Raw genomic sequence first — 20476 nt, 5'->3', positions numbered from 1 at the left:
CATAAAAACAAAAAGAAACTAAAACACTTTCTTGGAAAACACAGTTTTAATGGAGTAACTGAATATCAAGTTTATCTAACCACTATAAAATGCAAAAGCAATATGTGGTCCTTTAATATGAACAATTAAATATGCTGTGTATTGACTGAGTAACTCTTGGGGAAATGTATGGTATAATGAAATATTGCCTATTGGTGTAGAAGACATAATTTAGTTTAATTTAGTTTGCTTATTAGTGTAGAAGACATAATTTAGTTTAATTAAAATATTGGACTCCTAAAGAGATGAATTCAAAAACCAACCAAAGAAATGAAACAACTACCAAAAAATTATAGTAAGGCTCAGGACCACATCAAGTATTTTAGATACTTTCCATTCTACTTAAACTGAGATCTCATTAGATCAGCTGAAGTAGTAATAAATGTGTTTATGAGAAATGAACCTTTTTATTTAGCTTCCCTCAATAAAAACAGATTTTTAAACATGAAAATACTATTCTGATTTGGCAGGATTGCTCATGCTCACAGTAAGTTGATTAAATAGCAAATAAACGCGTATTACTTGTACATAGTTGCTACTTTATCTTGGAGAAAGAGAAAAATTATAATGAATTGTGGGGTGAATTAATGTATGGAAAGAAAGATTTCTAACTTGTCATGATGCCACATGAGCAGTTATTTATGCAGATGGTACTGCAGATAGTAACAGCTGCAGACAAATCTTTATATTCTGCTCAAAATCTGTCTATACAGCATTAATTAAACATGGCCGTTTAGATAGTGCACCCTGTTATAAGGAGGCATGTTTTATTTTTAACTAGGTAACTTACCTCTTGGGAGAATCATAGTGACAATGTTTTTAATCCATTGCCTGCTGTTACTTTCCTTGTGAGTTGTAAGTAGTAACTGATTAGGGACGTGTTGATACTAATTCAACATCCCTCTGAGTTCTGCACACATAACAGAGATGAATCTGAATAGGTTTAATTAATTTAAAATGTTTCATCCCATCACCCTAGTTCTCAAGGAAGAAAATGAAGTGCTCTTGTAAGTGGACCCATATATATGATATAATACATAATGCATATTATATATGTAATTACATAAAATAGCCCAGACTTACCCATGCCTACAATTGTACTTAAGTTTCCTTTTACTCAGGGATTCATAAATACCTTTATGTCCAAGAAATTTAAAGTTTAATAATGAAAAGATAAAAATGAGAGAGGCCAAGGGAGGAAAAGAAAAGGAGTTTTAAAAAAAGAATTGACACGTTATGTACATGTACCAACTCCCCGTGATGAATGCAATGGTTACATCCTAAAAGCATGTCCTAATAGAAGTAAAAGTTTAAAAAATAAAGCCTACACAAAAAGAAAATAGGTACAAGTGCCTGCCAGGCAAAGTGCAAGGTCATAAGTTCAATTCCCAGTACCCACATTAAAAAAATAAACAAACAGAAAAGACAATGAAAACATCCTCCACTTTAAGTGGGAAGAAGATACAATAAAACAAGTATTTATTTCCCAAATGTAAAAAATTCATGATTATTCTTATTGACAACACAACGGGAGTTTTGTTGTATAGAAGACTCTTAGTCCACAAAATGTTAGGTCCAGTGGTTTATTTTTGAGGTTGGGAAAGTGGGAGAATTCTGTCTCAGTAGATTTCAATCTGGCCTTTTATGTAACACAGTGATTTTACTTCTGCTATTTCATTTAAAAGGAGGGAAAATGCCTTCTCATTAGAGGATTATTAGGCCATCTTTATTACTTTGCCATTCCAAAGGATGAAACAGAGGGGAATATGTTGTCTTCTTAACTAGGGAAGGATCACTTGGCACCAATACTTTACCAAAGAATAAACAGGCTCTCATCTTTGCTTCACTTTTATTACCATTCATTAGTTACTAAATATCCACACAATTTCTCTCTGTGCAATTAGCCTTGTGTATTTATTTGCAACTACCTATGTTAGTTATGTGTAACTATTTTATAATCAAAATTTAAGTAAATAATAGTTGAAGCAGAAAAATAAAAAGTATAAATCTGTTCTGGAGGGGGAAACACAGCTCTCATTAAAATGTTTTAAATGGTTAAATGAATGTTTTCAAATTCAGTAATATATACAACCAATGTATACAATTCCCAGCAAAGCAAAACAACAATGGCAACAACAATAATAAGAACAATAATAATAATAATAATATACTATGCTACTCACTATCTGGATAAGTTGTTTTATAAAAGCTGAGAACTATACAATATATGTGAGATTCATTCTCCTCTTAACTGATGAGATAAGTGTTTAATGTACAGAATATCAATATTTTAAAATTCTTACATCTTCTACCACACATATTTCATGAGAGATTTGTTACTAAGAATAATTAAAGCCACAATTAATTTTTACTCATTAATAGTTAAACCAAATCATTAATTTTAAATTTTATTTCTGGCTTCCATTTGCTTCTTTTTTTTTTTTTTTTTTTTTTGCAGGACCGGGGATTGAACTCAGAACCTTGTGCTTGCCAGGCAGGAGCTTGTGTCACTGAGCTATATCCCCAGTGAAACAAAAATAATAATAATAAAAGCCAATGATTGTGAAGGAGACTTTAGGGGCAATATGAGCCAGACAGTCATGCTGAGAAAAGAAAACAAGAATTGTAGGAATTGCATTGACTAAGACCACACAGGAAGTAGAACTGAAGCTTGTTCTGGTTTCCTCAGGGTCAGCTGCTGTTATTTACACAGTTAACTGGGTTTCACCCCAACCTCGTTTGCCTCTCGATCACTTTTGTCGCCTGAACATTGCGTGAAGGAAATAGTAAATCTCTGCAACACACCAGGCAGTAAAGGCTGGGAATGCTATTATAACAAACTACAAAATGCTCGGGAGCTTAGCACACCAATATCTACTTCTTTCTCATGCTGTGCTCATCACACGTTGGCCAGGAACACGTCATCCTGCTTCCTGTCATCCTGATTGCTCATGCGGTGGGAGGCTCCGTCTCTGAACTTTAATGCTAAGGGAGGAAAGAGGGGATGCTGCAAATAGAGCTGGAAGCTTTTCTCAAGGGACAATGGTATACCCTTCAGGGGTCCTTGCCAAAACCGCTCCATGGCCTCCCAAATTTCAAGAGGGCTGGGAAGGGAAGTCCTGCCATCTCCTAGAGGGAAATAGAAGTGTTAATAATTACATTATATGCATTCCATGTAAATATGTAAACAGTTATTCATTTGAGCTTTGCTTGGAAAATATTCACTTCATTATATATTCACTGAATAATGAATATTCATATATCTAGGGAAATGCTACCAGAAATACAAAGTTAATGAAATTTGATATCTGATTACAGCTCTCTATTTCATGAAATATATTACTGAACAGATTTTTTAAAAAGAGGAACACACAAAACAAAGAGCTAGAATTTAAAGCCAGATTTTAAAAATCCATTATTACTTGCAGATATAATTTCTTGAAAGGTAAACTTGTTGATGAAATAATCCTGCTTTTATCTCCAATTTAGTTTTCCTTCTTTAGTAATGAAGCCATTGCTACGAAACCATTCTTTAGTAATGAAACTTGTAGTATAGGTATTGTTTCTGTTTTATTTCAGAACTGCCGTGGTTTGTGAGAAGTAAAAAAAAAAAAAAAGGTGAGTTATCCTAGTGAGTACACTAGCTAAACATGTGAATGGAAATGTCAAAACATCACTAAAATCCCTAAAAGTTTGTAGGGGAAGGAAAGTTAGAAGTCAAATTTTACCTTCGTTGCTTAGGACATGAATGCTACTCCAGTTCATGTAAACATTAATATTTGCAGATACTACGCAGCCTCTGTAAAGTTAGTGTCTGGAAGCAATCTACATAAAAACAAACACTACTACAGTTTTAAGAATGGATTTTACCCAAAGTTCTTAAAAAGCCAATTAGCTCAAGCTTTGGTGGGGGAGGAAACAAATTTGAATGAGAAAGGCTTAGGTGTATATTTTAGCTTTTGCACTTTTAACTGTGCAGCCCAGCACCTCCAGAGCATCCAGCACCTCCTCTGCACATGAACTCCTACTTACCCTCTTGCGGTCGTTCTGCTCAGCACACACTCCCCAGGGCACGCAATAGCAGCTGTGGGGAGTTCCACTAGTAATGAATCTAATAAATAAAATAGCAACCCATAAAAGCCTTCGGGAAAATTCATTATTAGTGTTGAAATAATCATTTAAGCCTAATTGGCTGAGACATTTTAAAGGAGGAGGAAAAACGTATTGAATGTAATTACTTTGGATGGTGTAAACTTGGGGTATATTATCAATTCTAAAACAATCAAATAAAAATTAGTCTATTTGCATTTCTATAATTTTAGGAATAGCTTAATTGTCTGTGTAAACTTTTCTTAAACTAAATGATTTAATAATATATTCCTTTCAGGCAAAATAATATTCAAGTCCAATTACTTATCTCAGAGAGTGGTAACCAAAGTTACTAAATCATCCATATCGAGTTGAAAAAATAAATGTGTTCTTATAAAAGCTTTCCACTTAAAGATAGTTATTCTGACTGAGGTGAGATGGAAGCTCAATGTAATTTTAATTTGCATTCCTCTGGTGGCTAAAACGTTGGACATTTTTTCCATATACTTTTTTGGCCATTTGACCTTCTCTTAAGAAGGATCTATTCAGTTCATTTGCCCACTTTTAATCAATGCATCATCTTATGGGGTTAATTTTTTAAATTCTTTATATACTATAGATATTAATTCTCTACCATGGAAATAAAAACTAGTACAATCACTAAGAAAATCAGCACAGGGATTCCTCAAAGGGCTAAACATAGAATTACCATTTGACCCATTATACCAGTCTTGGACATATTCCCAAAAGAAATAAGGGCTGCATACTCTAGTAATCCTTGTACACCTATGCAATTCACAATAACTAATCGTGGAAACAACCTACAGTTCAATTCACAGTAGCTAAGGCGTGGAAACAACCTACATATCTTTTAAAGATAATTGGATAAAGAATGTATAGCATATATATACAGGAATTTTATGCAGCATTAAAGAAGAATGAAATGATATCATTTTCAGGAAAATAGAACTGGAAACCATCATAGTGACTGAAATTAGACAGATGCAGAAAGTTAAATACCACAAGTTCTTTCTTATATGAGAAAACTAAAATGTAATCAACAATAAATAAATATACAGATAGATAAAGAGAACTGAAAACTAGGAGGTAGAGAAGGTGTCAAAGGGAAGGGAAGAAGAAGGAGGGACATAAGTTTAAAACTAACTAGGCTATGTGCAACACAAATATCAACTTTCCAAAACAAATCCCATCATTGTGGAATATTAATATACACTAATACAATACATTTATAAAAGTGTTCAGTTCGGTAGCCCTTGAGGTGTTTGTACATTTTACATGCCTCACTAATGCTACTGAAAACTTACTCTGAGGAGAAGGAGAGATCACTACGAAGCTCTGTGTAATGTTTTGTTCAAGAACTTCTGTCAAATACTGGACAATAAGCTCCTGATTCAATGCATAGAAAATTCAGACTTCTGAAAACAAACCCACATCAAAGACAAAAAATATCGCTGGTAGTTAATGTTGATTATCAACATGTGGATTAAGAAAATTTTTAGCTTTTTTTTTTTTTTGGTACTGGGAATTGAACTCAGGACCTTGCGCTTGCCAGGCAGGCACTTGTGCTGCTGAGCTGTATCCTCAGCCTGATTAAGAGACTCTTAGGTGACTGAATTGTGCATATGGTAACCTCATCAATGGATTAGACGACTAAGGAGTTCATAGTTGAAGGGACTATGAGGAGGTGGGACCTAGTTTGAGGAAGTGGATCACATGACTCTGTCTGGTCTCTGACCCTTTTCTCTGGTATGCTTTTGCTCTCTCTACTTCCTGGCTTCTGTGAGGTGAGCAGCTTTTATCTGCCATGCTGTTCTGCCATGGCATTCCTGCCTATCTGAGGCTGAAAGCAACAGTGCTGAACACTCTTAAACTATGTACTGAACTCTCTGAAACCATGAGCCAAAATAAATGATTCTTTCTTTAAGTTGTTTTTTGCAGGTATTTGTTCACAGAAACAAAAAAACTGATACTCATCCCAAATACTAGTCTTGTATACAGGATAGAGGTGATGCTAAGTCACTGTTGAAGAGAATTGTTCTGTCACTTTTCATGATGAAAGCTCTGTGAACAGCGGATGGATCCATGTCTGTGTTGTGATTCCTTCAAGAAGATATAGATCCTACTAAGTACTGACGTGTCCATCATAAAATAATGACATTTTTATCAACCATTTCTGAATAAGCTTCAATGAATTATGAAACAAATACCTATGCAATGCTGTGGTGCTAATTTGTACTTTTAAAAAATAATAAATCAGGCTTCCAAAATTTAAAATGGGCATCTGAGATGGATACATACTTCTCAAATGAAGAAATGCAAATGACAAATAAATATATGAAAAAATGTTCAACAGCATTGGTCATTCAAGAAATGTAAATTAAAACAAGACTGAGATTCCATCTCACACCAGAAAGAATGGCTGTCCTCAAGAAATCAACCAATAACAAATACTGGTGGGAAAAAGGAATCTTTCTCCATTGTTGGTGGGAGTGTGGACTGGTACAACCACTGTGAAAATCAGTTTAGAAGTTCCTCAAAAAACTAGGATTAGAGGTCCCGTTCAACCCACCTATTCCCCTTCTGGGCATTTTCCTGGAAGAAATAAAAACATCATACCACAGTGATATATGTACACCCATGTTTATAGCAGCACAATTTGTGATAGCTAAATCTTGGAAACAGTCCAAGTGTCCATCAACCAAAGAAGGGATAAAAAAGATATGATATTTTTATACAATGGAGTACTACTCAGTTATAAAGAAAGATAAACTTGGGGCTTTTATAGATAAAAGGATGTAACTAGAGACCATACTCACAAGTGAAATAAATCAGAATCTCATGTGTAAACATCATATAGTCTCCCTAGTGTAAGAAACTGAAAGAGTAAATAAGATCCAAAAGGTACAATAGATATTGTGAAAGGAAAAGAAATTGCTCAAAAGGAAAGAACAACTGGGATGGGGGGAAAAGAGAAAAGGAAGGGAAAAAAGACATATATATATACAAAAAAATAGCTAAGATAATTGTATTACTAATTTCTGTTCATTGAAAGGAACAGTTAGTACTTATCTTGTCTGATCAATTTTGCATGCCTGTACCTGGTAATCTGAGCAACTACTTTGAAGATAACAATATGCAATATAACAAGTATTGTTAATTTTCTATCATCTTGTTTTGAAATTTTTTATTGTTTTTGGTTTTTGTTTCTTTAAAATAAAAAAATTAAAATTAAAAATGTATGTATATGATTACCTAGAAAACTATTGCTTATAGACCCTTCTTATATTTAAGCTGGGAGAGTATAAAGTTGATAGTACCAAGTATTCTTACACATTATTGTCGTTGCACCATGAAAAGTGAATACATATTGTCTATGTAATAAGTAGATACCTTTCAAGTATATCATGTTTAATAAATCCCTCTAAATAGTCTTGATATACCTTCTTTATTCCACTTTTGAGAGTAAAATCTTAACATCTTTCTTTTTTTTGGTACCAAGACTCAAACTCATGACCTCAGGTTTGCCAGGCAAATGCTTATGCTGCTGAGCTGGATCCCCAGACTTTAACATCTTTCTTTCATAACATGAAAAATGGTCTAGATGTGAAGAGGGAGAGGAGGAACATGGATAAAAGACTGCTTGAGAAGCTTTTTATTTTTTATAATGTAAATCTTCCATTAATCCACTGATTATATCCTTTTTCTGCAACTCTCATGTAAGTATATATACTTTAACTTTAAACTTCTTTTTTCAAATTGTTTAGAAACTAAGACATAATTATTTCTTACCGCAGGTCCTTCAAGTTCCAAGAAATGGTAACAGTGCTACCCTGTTTCTGCTCATCTCAGCTGCTCCTTAACATTTACCTAGAAATCTAAAGAGAAACAGGCTTCCCTTCAGTCCCATCTATAACAGGCCCAGAGTGACATAACAACTTGTCAGAATTATGACTCTGACACACTGCAGAATCTTCTAAAAAAATGTAGGTTTTTTGAAAGTATATTTTGTATATGCATAATATATTGAAAACTGAAAACCAATAATAGATACATATGGTTGAACGCAATACTAAAAGATAGTATCACAGCATTCTTCAACTATTCAAAGGAAAAATGTGTTTTTCAAATAAACTCATTATGTCTAGGATTATTTCAGCATTCAAAACCAAGAAACAGGCTGCTTATAATTAAAATATGAAGGAATACTTAATGACAGCATATAATAACTGATATGGAATGTCTCCTATCAAAGTCCAAATCTTTTCCATTAAAGCTTTCAGATACTTTTTACCATGTGATACAAAACTTTTTTGCATTATCTTTTGAAATTCAAACACAGTTTGTTAATTTTTTTCACCACTAAAGAAAGCTACACATGAGGGGTTTTTCTCCCTAAAGTTTAAAATAACGTCTTTTCTGAATATTACATGTACTTTGTGGGAGTTATAAAAACAGAACAAAGGAAAAAATTTGAAATTCACCTATATTATCACCTTTCAAAGATAACTGTTCTTAATATTTTGGTACATTTTTAAAACTTTTATAAGATTTTAGATTTATAAAGAAATTGCAAAACTAGTTGTGTTATATCCTTTACACAGCTTGACTGAAATGTGCAAGTGACTTCTATAATCATAGTACAATTATCAGAACTAAGAAATTAAGGTTGACACAATACCATTGGTTAAAGTGCAATCTTTCTTTAGATTTTAAGATTTCTTATTGTGTCCTTTTTCTGATCCAGGCTCTTTCTGAATCTCATGCTGTATTTAGCTGCCATGTCTGCATAGTGTTTCTGGATCTGTGACATCAGATCTGTGAAATTAACACTCTTAAAAAGTACTGGACAGCTAATGTATAGAATTTCTATGAACTTGGTTGTTTATGATAATGGCATCTCTGGTCTTTCAATATAGTACTGAATGATTAGATTGAGATTATGAGCTTTTGGCGAGAATCATTCAGAAGTGATATACAGTGATCTTCTCACTGTTATGATGTCAATATAATTACTCGCTATATTAACACAGATCACTTTGTAAAAGTAGCATCTCCTAGATTTCTCCACTCTGAAATGACTATTTACCCTTGTGTAACTAATAAAACTTTTGGATAAAGTATTTTCAAATGGAAAGATTCTATTTCTTTTCAAACTTTTCCCATTAACTTTAGAATCCATCAGTGGATGTTATATGAGGTAAGTTTTACTATGATATTCCTGTGATAATTTTCTATTTTTCTCTCTCCTTTTTCATTTACTAGTTGCAGTCCTAAGGAAGATCTGTCTCATCTCTTCAACTTATATATTTAGTCAAATGAATATTTATATCACTCTACTCATATACATTTATTTTATTTTATGGAGTATAGTTCAAAGCAGTTTTCATAAAAACTGCTTTTATAAATAATTCTAGATTTGGACACTGGGATCTTTTCTTTTTGGTTCCTCTGATTTTTAAATGTGTCTCCATCCATTTTTGAGCTTTGCCTTATTTTTTGTCACTGCAAGAGGGTAGATTTTCATCTTGTATATTTTCTGTCCCAGACCTGGAATCAAGTACATCTCCAAGGACCCCTGATCCCTTTTATTAGATAATGTTTTTAAAATCAAGATCTATGTGTTGGGTATACCTACTGCTACCACTGTCTCTACTTCTATCCCTTTCAATGGACACAGTTTGAGAATATATGTATGCATACTAACTCATGTATAAACATCTAAATTTACCTCGGTATCTCTCTCTTTTCCTCTCTTTCTCTATCTACACTATATATGTATATATTTTAAAATCATGAGTTCATAGTGACACTGTGATTACAGCCCAGTACTACAGGGCTCATTCTCATCATCTCTCTCCTCATATGTACTTTCTTTCCTTTATAGATGCCAAGAAAACTGGTTCTCATAGTCTCCAAAATGCATGTATTTCATTTCCAATTCTTACACACAAAGACAATATTTTCTGAAATATGAATACATAGCCATATGAGAAAAACAATTTTACTAAGTAAAATAAGTGCATCTCTTTTTGTCTGTCTTCAGAGTACGTCTCCAAAGTAGCTGAGTTTAGTTCTTTTATGCCTCCTGCACTGTTATGCATTTACAGTAGGTTCACTTGCTATAATTTCTATTGCATTTGGGGTTCTTTTTATACCCTGGTCCACTTTGTTTTATAAAGTCACATAGTACATGTGTGCACCATTCTTTGTGGTATAGAGTTCTATGAGTTTTGACAAATGTGTAGTCTTGTATCTATCATCACGGTCATGATACTGAACACGGTATCACAGGCCTCTACCTCCAGGCCCTGAGAAAAGCTAAGAAGTCTGTGGCAATCCCCAGAGCAGTTTTGCTGAAATCATCACCATGGTCAACTTTACAAAATCTTGCTGTTTATCTTCTCTTGCTTTCCAGCCTCCCCACCACAGCACTCAGAGGCTGGGTGGTGACACATGTGGGGGAAATCTATAGACCTGTCTCATCTCTTTCTGTGTTCTTGCCATGTAGTTCCCATGACTGATGATGCAGAGGCCTTTATAATTTAAGTTTTTATATGCACATGTGTGGGTTACTTTTCTCTTGTTGCTGAGACAAAATATGTGATGCCCAAAATTAAAGAAGAAAAGGTTTATTGAGCCCACAGTCTGTGGAGGTTTCAGTCCATACTCAGCTGGCTCCAAGGGAGGGAGGCACATGGCAGAGGGCAACCGTTCATGGTGGGGGTACAGCAAAGCAAAAAAGCAAAAGGGAGGAGTGGCTGCAAGCCGCCTCTTTCCCTCCCTTACATATGCAAACTATCTGCACCAGGGCAGGTGTAGCACTCACACCCATAATCTCAGCATTGGACTATGGATCAATCAAATATCTAGAAGCCCGCCCCATGACGGCATGAGGATTTGGAGGGACATACAGACACAAACCATAACAGCACATTAAACAATTTTATCCCCAGAGCTCTTAGTAAGTAACACTGAAAATCAACTTCATTAGAAAGCGCTTTCCAGAGTCTGCTCCCCAGAGCTAAGTTCAGGTGTTATAGGAAGGGCATGCTTCCACACTGTCTAAAGGCTGAGGGAACTATAGCTTCTAAAATCACACTAGATGCAGTCAGAGGTCTGGGTTTTTCCTCTAGCAGTGTGGAGATGAGCAGTGACCATGAACCAAGAAGGACTGTCTTGCTCTGCTGATCAGAAGAGACAGCCTTCCTGAAACACTAAGCTTTCGACCAGTAGTAAGACAGCATCAGAGAACCCCAGATTTGCTTGTTTAATACTGTGGCAAGCTTTCATCTCACATGCAAAGTTTCGACATCTGTGGCAACCATGATTGCATGCGGGGCTATTTTGATACCTTGTCATCTATACTTCAAATATCTACATAATCAAGTGATTTATTCACCTCTGGAATCTAAATGAAAAGATCGCAGACTTCTTTGTTGTCTTTTGGTTTCTGAGATGCTTTAATTTACAGCCAAATTTCCAGCTTTAGAGTTGAAAAGACCACACAATTTAGCCCACTTCAAGGTTCCAAAAATAAATGAAATAGAGAAAATGAGGCTGTCATAGCATAGTAAGAGTCTTTCCACTGAAATGGACAGTTTCTTTCAGAAAATTGTTAAGGGCATATGGTAGAAAAATAAAATAAAAATGACCCTGTTTCTCCCCTTTTCCCCTAAGGAAAGTATTGAGATGTTTCTTGTAAAATACAAATAATTTCAACTCTTATGCAAGGGTTCTATTTTAGATTTGTGGAAATGACCTTCTATCCCCCTGAAAACTCTCCTTTCAGCAAGATATCAAAGACTGGAACAGAGGTAGAGCAGAAAGAGCTCAGACTGAATCAATCAGCCTTTATTTAATCAACTCTCCATTAATTACCACCTAAGTGACTTTTAAAAAGTCACTTACTGTTTCTGGCTTTCTATTGCCCCATCTGGAAAGTAACATGCACCTCACAGATCCTTATTAGAATAAAAAAATTGTGTCAAAATGCCTGGCACATAATAGGTTTTCTATAAATGTTAATTAAAGCAGAAAATAGCCATCATTCAACCTATTTTGCATTTAAACCAACACCTTGAATAGTGTCCTATGCATGTTCGTTCTGTTACCTGACTAGTTAGCCACTGCTGTGGATAGTGTAACATAGGATAAACAGATTCTGTCTTATTGGATGGCAGCTCAAATTCTAGAGCTAATATTCACAAATGATCACACATAAATAAGTGATACAGCAATTCTGCAGGACAGTTCTGGCCAAATGTTGGTGCCAAGTCATTCTCTAGATAGGAAAGAGCACAACCTAAAGTTGATTCCTCAAATAGAACCCATTCTAGAAAAGTGAAGCCTCCTGGAAGGGTTTTTCCAAGAATACTTTTTTATCCCAGTTGGACTTTTTAAAAATAGCAGCTGCTGAAATAAGTTGCAAAATATCAAAATGCATTTCATTTAATAAAATACTTATCTGTGAAGTTTACACTGGGCATGGTGCCGCATGCCTGTAATCCCAGCACGTGGGAGGCTGAGGCAGGAGAATTTTTGCAAGTTCGAGACCAGCCTGGGCTACAAAGTGAATTCAAGGCCATCCTGAACTCTATAGCGAGATCCCGTCTCAAAAAGGCAAAAAAAAAAAAAAAAAAAAAGTAAGTTTAGTTCATGAAGAGACACTATATAATTAAAACTTTCATAGTTAAATCTCATTAACAATGAACCCGTATCACTAATAAAATTTCATATATGTTGCCTTCATTTAATTAGGACAACTATATAATTTGTTCAGGTTAAGACCCTTTCGAGAGTGAAAGTGGACTCTATTAATAATTACCCTGGTACCATAAATGAGATGATTTAGGGTCAGTCTGCAGTCAGAAAGATTGACTAGTCTGACTACGGATATCTATGAGGGTCAATCACAAGAGACTGGGAAATGATGTGAGGCTATTTAGAATTTAGCAGAAGTATATTTCAACTGCTTTTCCTCTTGAATTGGGAGATTTATATGTAATTTTAATTTGAACTGTTATTCTAAGAAAAATTGTATATATCTAAATTATCTTCAAATTTCAAAGCAGGAGTAGAATTCTGGCATTGATTGCCTGAGCCTTGATTTATTGTTTACTAATTCATTAAAGGCAGTATGTCAATTTTGTAATTATTACATTTGATCCACATTTTAGGTTCTCTTCCCCTAAAGGAACATATTGTTTTTCCCAGGATATATAGTTTAGAGTTATGGCTGGGCTTTTAAATAAAGTGCAATTATGTGAGAGAAACATATTTATTATGTCCTATAGATATCTCTGCATAGATATTATTTACAGTATAAAGCTTATATTTCAATCTATTAGACATCAGTTCAGTGTAAAGAGAGCTGTCTTAATATTGTACAATGTCCTCTGCCAGGTAATTTTCCTAATGACAAATATCCTTAATAATTTTTATTATTTTATTCAAAGCTATTAAAAATATTTTAATAATGGCATCTCTCCTCTTCCAGTAACCTGACAAACTCTGATAATCCTCTCAATATTATGTCTTCTCTTAGCTTTCTATATTATTTCTGACAATTTATTGTTCAGCTATACCTTCCAGCTAGTAGTGGAAACACTTAAATATTTAAAGAAAAAGAAAAAAAAATGTTTGAATGAAAGAAAAACACACTCGATTAGCAAGTCTGGAGTGTGTATATATGTATTTGTCAAAAGTCAGACACTATAAAATATTTAAAATTTACTTCCCTGTATTTATAAACACATTTTTCTTTTTTATATGTTTAATTCTTTTTATAATCCATATAGTACTTTAACTGTTGCCTGTATAGCATTATTATCATTGTGGGAATGCCAAGGTAAGACATTTCCTGTCTTATTGGGCTCACGTACAGTTTTGTTATTTTGAATAGGGTTACGGAGTAAGAATTATAGCTGTATATTTGCAAGACATGTTCTCAGGGGTCAGTGAAATGTGTAAAATATGCCAATTTTCAATTATTTTGGAGTCTAGCTATGTAAAAGGTCAGAAACGGGTGTTTATTCTCATGAGGTTCGATGTGGTATTGCATTCATTAGCTTTTTTGCCCAGAGAAGAGGAGGTATTTACACAATACTCCCCGGCTGCCTGATTGAGGAGACTTTCTCTACAACCAACTCTGTTATCTGCTAGTATTTAATTATATTTTTCCATTCAACAAAATTCTTGATGATTAGTCTTTGCAAATCTCATTTATTTTTCTCTTTCACATGTGTTAGATTATACAGAATTTTATTTCAGAGAAAATTATCTCTAAAGGAAAACCTCTTTTATAACACTAACTTTGTATCAGAGATTAGTTACAAACTTAACATATTTCATTTACAAAAAAGCTACTGACTGAAAGTGATTAGTAATTTATACTCTCTTCCTGTGAAGACAAAAGAAAATCCCTAGCAGAAATTCATCAAATTAATAAAGAGATGAGTAATTATTACTTACCCAAAATTGATTTCAAATAATATACATTCAATTCACTCTGGCTCAATGTTGAAACTCATAATTAAAGCCATTGACACTAACTAGGGCACTTGAAATGATCATAAACCAGGTAGAAAAAGAAAAAATTGCCTTTTCTAAAATAATGAACAATCAAGGATAGAAAGAGGCAATATGAGACTTAAATATAAAAATAATTAAAGTATCCACAAATCTCCAACCCAGAATTACATGCTGTATGAGATTTCTGTGAGAGTTTTACATTGAAGGCAGTAGAAAAATACATGAATTTAGCATGCCCTCAGGGGACCATCCAATAGGTAATGCCTTGGTTTTTCTTTTGTTACCAGAAAAAAAGCAAGTCCTAATGGTATTTTTTTCACCCAAGTGACGAGTACGGCATCTAAATCTCTAGTTCAGTCATATCGACCAGAACATCACAGACAAATTTATAATTTTACTTGTTGTAGTGGAAGTTTGAGAGAGACTGCCAAGTTCCAAACGCTTTCACAACAGGGAGCATTCCTCAGGGCGGAAACATATTCTTCAGGAAAATAAGACCTTTCTCAAAGCTGTTTGGTGTTCATTGATACCAAATCATCACATATTTCTCTTGTCTGAATTCTTAACAAACGTTAATGAAAATGGGCTCAAAATTCTGATAGAGATCAAACTATTAAAATTTAATTAAAATTGGATTAGAACATTCCCTTGGTCCCAAGAAGAAAAATATGCATTTAATTATTATTCCTCCTCCTCACTCCCCACTACTCACTCTGATAAGAGCAAAGTCAGTGGGCAACCGGTGACATAGAAGTCCAGAAATTTATACTTCATGCTGTCTATGGTAGACCAGTATCTCTTTCTTCTACTACATGTCAGACCAATTAGACAAATCACATTCTTCAAAAACGTTGTTTTTACTTCTCCCTTCAGAGAAGACTGAAGACATTGGGGATGGATGGGTAAGAATGTAAAAAGAAGAGATGGTCGACTTTAAGGAGATGGGGAAAAATGAAGATCTAAACCAAATACAAGAGCTGTAAGAAACATAAACCTCTTCATTTGCCTTTGTCTGTGTTTACTTACCTCCACCTCTAAACTTACACACACACACACACACACACACACACACGTGCACACTTTCTGGACTACGTGTTCTGATAGAAAATCATAATTGGCTTTTTACTGTTCATTGTTTCATGCTTGTGTCTCTATTGGACCCAAAAGATTATAAATCCAAAAAGAAAGACAAAAAAGTATAGCCAAAGCATATGGTTCTTAACTTCCCAGAGAACTGGATGTAAATTCTTGTAGTTTACCATGCATGCTACCTTGACTAAATTATCTAACTATTCTGACCCTCATGCCCTCATTTATAAAATAGCCATAACTCTGACAATATTACACAAATGCTTTAGACATATTGGTCCTCATATTTTTTCTACAGAAGGTATTTGTTATCCCTTCTGAATTCTGCACCTAGCACAATTTTCTGAACGTTATCAAGAGTGCCATGTGACTTAATGAGTGTTTTGCTCCCACTGCCCTACCTTGCTGGGCCACTACCAAAATGATAGTACTTTTGCATGTAAGGTTTTGGAATATTTTTACATTTTAGTGTTTGTGTATTCCTGCCTTGTAAATTAATAATCATCTGCTTTAAAATGAGATCAATAACTGTTCAACTGTGTCAACACATTTGCAATTGTTTATAAAAGTAATTGAGGCTTATTAAGAAATTATATTTGCTCATTTATGTTTACTAATATTTTTAGATTTAATAAATCAGCAAGAGAGTAATTGTGCTAAATTTGAATCTGAGGAGGTGGAAGTATTACAGAGGAAGTGAATTTATAACTAAACAAATTGTTTATAAATTCAATGTATTTTTTATTATGCTACAGAAATGCAAAGACAAAATGCATTTCATTTTATTGTTCCATATGAAATAAACAACTCAGTTAATGCATTCTGGTCAGTATGTGTTCAATGAGTTTCTTCCAGAATTAAATTTGGTCTTGCATTGAATGTGAAAGAAATTCTTCACAAAAATGCCTGTTATTACTTTTATATTTCACAATTCACTGTGATAACTGTAAAGGTGTTATAAATAGACCAGATACTATTCTTTCTGATGGTGTTTGTGATGAATTCTGTGGAATGAAATTTATTAAACTAAAAATGCAGCAAGTATCTATAAATAATATAGCTATATTTGTCCTCTAGAGCAACAGTATGTATTAGGAATTGTTTAAGCTTTACAAATAAGCAGAAGTTTGAGTTATTTGTAGAATCCACACAATAAAATTCCATTCAGCATTTTAAAAATTGATGTAACATTTAGTGTCAGTTTCTTAAATATTACAAAAGTGGATAGCTATCATGTATCTATTGTATTTTCTTGCTGTCATATTAATTCTTAGGTCTGGTTTTATGAAAATTTAGTAATATATCATAAAAAAATTGTGCAACTACAGTACAGTTAGTGGGCATATATTAAGTGTTCCTTTATAATGAAGCTGTTAAATATAATATGCTATACCCTTGTAATATGAGAAAGACTGTATATAACTATGACCACCAGCTTGCTTTTTGAGTCATTGGAAGAAAGTGTTACTACTCTGTGAATACCTGGTATAATGTGAAGTAAGCACATGAAACTCCTTAAGAGGTGGAGCAGAAATCAACAGTATTCTAGAAGTCACTGTATGTTTGAGGATGCAGATATGTGTAATTCAATGTACCTTATACAATCCTATAAATGACTCCTTTTGTTATCAAGAAGTAACATAAAGGACCTGCTGCCATAGTGGAGTGGCAGTCAAAGAAAAATATGTTTAATTCCTTGAAGCTTCCTAATTCAGAAGTACGTTCTGTCTTGATCTGCATGACTACTACCCTTATAGCGTCTACACAAAATGTAACATATTTTAATGCAGTATATATGAAGAGTATGGGAAACATTTCAGTTAGAATGCTTTTGACTACAACAGAAGAACTGATCCCAAATGGCTCAAGTATAACCCAAAATCCAGAGGTAGAGAAGTTCCAGAGATGGCTGAGTCAGCGGTTTAAGGATGCCACTAAGAGCATAGATTGCCCTGTGGGTTAAGAACCTCCATATCATTGTTAGATTATGATACTCTCAAGGAGGTTGCCTGCACAAATCATGGTATTCCCAATGCATGTTAAAGGCCTAGATAGCGCTAGTCTCTTCCTCACCTGCCAAGAAGAAACTTTTCCAAGTGCCTCTACCAGACTTTCATATTACATTGGCCAGAACTGCATTACATGCTTCTTTATAAAACAAGTGCAAAGAAGAGAGACAGTGTAGTCTTCATATGCTTAAAGGTATCAAGATTTGCCCACTATAGGTGAAGAGGATCTCAAACTAACAAAAGAAGGTGGTTATGTGCTAGAGAAGTTATGTACTTAACTATAACTTTAAACCCCTCTTTAAAGATTTTTTCAGTTCAGTAAGAGCATTTCCTGAATCAACTAAAATTTGCATTTACTGACCAAAATCATGCCATCTCTTGGTTCACACTCTTTCACTGTTTCAAATTTTCAACATAAACACAAAGTCCAAGTTGTTATAGTTGGGATAAAAAAAAATATCTGGAGAGTTGACAGTAACTTTTTTTTTTTTTTTTTTTTTGGTTTTCTTCTGGTATCAGGGATTGAACTCATGACATTGCACTTGCCAGGCAGGTGCTGTGCCACTGAGCTAAATCCCCAGCCCCAATATCTGGAGAGTTGAAAAGAATTCCTTTCTCTCTGCTTCTTTCATTTTATACCAATCATTGCTCCATACTAGAGAAGTAGGTTCTTTAAAAGTATTAGACTCATCTCACTGATTTTATGTACCTGGATTTTACCCATTCCACGCAGCTTAAGTGACTTCTCAGATTCAAAGACCACACTGAATATTCCCTCTAATGGCTACTTTGACCATGCTGATTCATTAGAAATACTTTGTTCAACATAAATGAAATACTCATTCAGCAGCGCTTTAGGAAGCCAGAATGGTAGAAGCAGTCCACCCCAAGTTCAGGCAATAAGAGTAGGCACTCCCTGTAAAGAATTTAAAGATGATAATAAAACCAAGTAAAGCTCTATCTTGATTTATTATCATCAGCCACCAGCAATTGTTTATATGTTCATGGTAAAAATACTCCTTCTAAGAAGAAACCTTTCATTGTTCTAAATTCTAAAGTGCTTTGGTTGTTGTTAATTTGCAATAGTATATTTTAGACTTCAAATTAGTACATTGTAATCCTTATCCTTTAATGAACACTATTTCACACAGCAATACATTCAGAGAATGCCCAGTGAGACAGTTGTACCACAGGCTCAGGGATACGCACTCTTTGAAAGTCTGTTTCTGTTGAAAATTTTCAACTTACTGTAAGTGCAGGCCGTAACCCTGCAGCACATTGTTATTGTGAAGAATATTATATTAACAAATAGGAACACTTGCTTTATGGATGAAGAAAGAGATTGTGTTAGCTTTCCTGTTGCTGGACACAACACCTGACACCCATAATTTGAGGGAGGAGAAGTTTAACTTGGTTCGCATTTGAAGGAGACCCATCTCTGGCTGGTTAGTTTTCAGGCAGAAACATCATGGCAGAGGGACATGGGGAAGCAAAACTGCTTAGTTTGTAGCAGCAGCAACCAGAGCAAGGGAAACAGTGACAGAGAAGAAGAGGCTAGAGTCCATAAAGAGAACCCAAGTTCAGACCTCCAGAACCCATCCCCACAGGCTCAAGAGCAGTGCACTCTATCTATCCCCTGGCTGGCTCCCAACCAATCAAGTTGACACAATCAAGCTTAACTATCTCATAAATTAATTATAGTTATGTAAATTACATCCTAGTATATAATATATATTATTGTCAAGATGAAGAGTCAGAACTTGGAATTATTCAATTTTATCACTACTAAAACCACTTAAATATTCAATTTGGGAAACTGGCATTTTCAAAAAATGGTGCATACTAAACCCTTACTTTGATTTATGATAGGGAATTAGTCTAGAATAAAACAATGTCATTAATAGTACCATGTGGTTTCTATTCTTCACAAATTACAGAAGTTTCCAGGGACTTCTTTAAATCTGCACTACCTCAAAGTACACAAATCAACATTTAGGGTCCTGGAGATCAGAAATAAATGGTTGAAAGCAATCTACCAGCCAAAATGGGAGATTCCGCTGACTGTTAACAGAATTCCTGATTAACTTGGAGATGAGGAACTCATTAAAAACCTCATTCTCAACCAGGAATGGTGGCACAGGCCTGCAATCCCAGCACCCTGAGAGACTAAGGCAGGAGGACCATAAATTAAAGCCTTATCTAGCCAAAATAAAAACATTAAAAGGAGCCAGGGGTATAGCTCAGTGTGCAGGCCCTGGTTTCTATCCATTGTACCTAAAAACAAGTAAGCAACCAACCAACAAATCTAATTCTTATAGCAGCAGGAAAAAAGTAAAAGTGAGACCTGAATGATACTTATTGCAAGTGAAAACAACCAGGCTCATACTACTTTTTTAAAGAGAAAGATAAAGAATAAAATTGAATTTCAAAACAGGTTAGTAGGAGAGTTACAATAATTAATACTTTGTATATTGTTGTCTTCATAGCAGTTATTCAGAGCAGAAGATTTAGGCAAGATATCTTATCAAAACAATATTAGTACAAAACTTTCTTTTCAATGGACTAAGAGAAACTAGCTGTATAACTATCTTAACTATCTTATGTATAAATATATACTTTTCTTTTTTCCTTCCTTCTTTTCCCCTTTCCCTCATCAGAGTTTGTCTTTTCTTTTGAACAGTTTCTTCCCAATTAACTGT

The sequence above is a fragment of the Chinchilla lanigera genome, unplaced genomic scaffold (assembly GCF_000276665.1).
Source record: "Chinchilla lanigera isolate Chin_1 unplaced genomic scaffold, ChiLan1.0 scaffold00031, whole genome shotgun sequence".
Taxonomy (NCBI): domain Eukaryota; kingdom Metazoa; phylum Chordata; class Mammalia; order Rodentia; family Chinchillidae; genus Chinchilla; species Chinchilla lanigera.
This window is presented reverse-complemented; position numbering follows the sequence as displayed.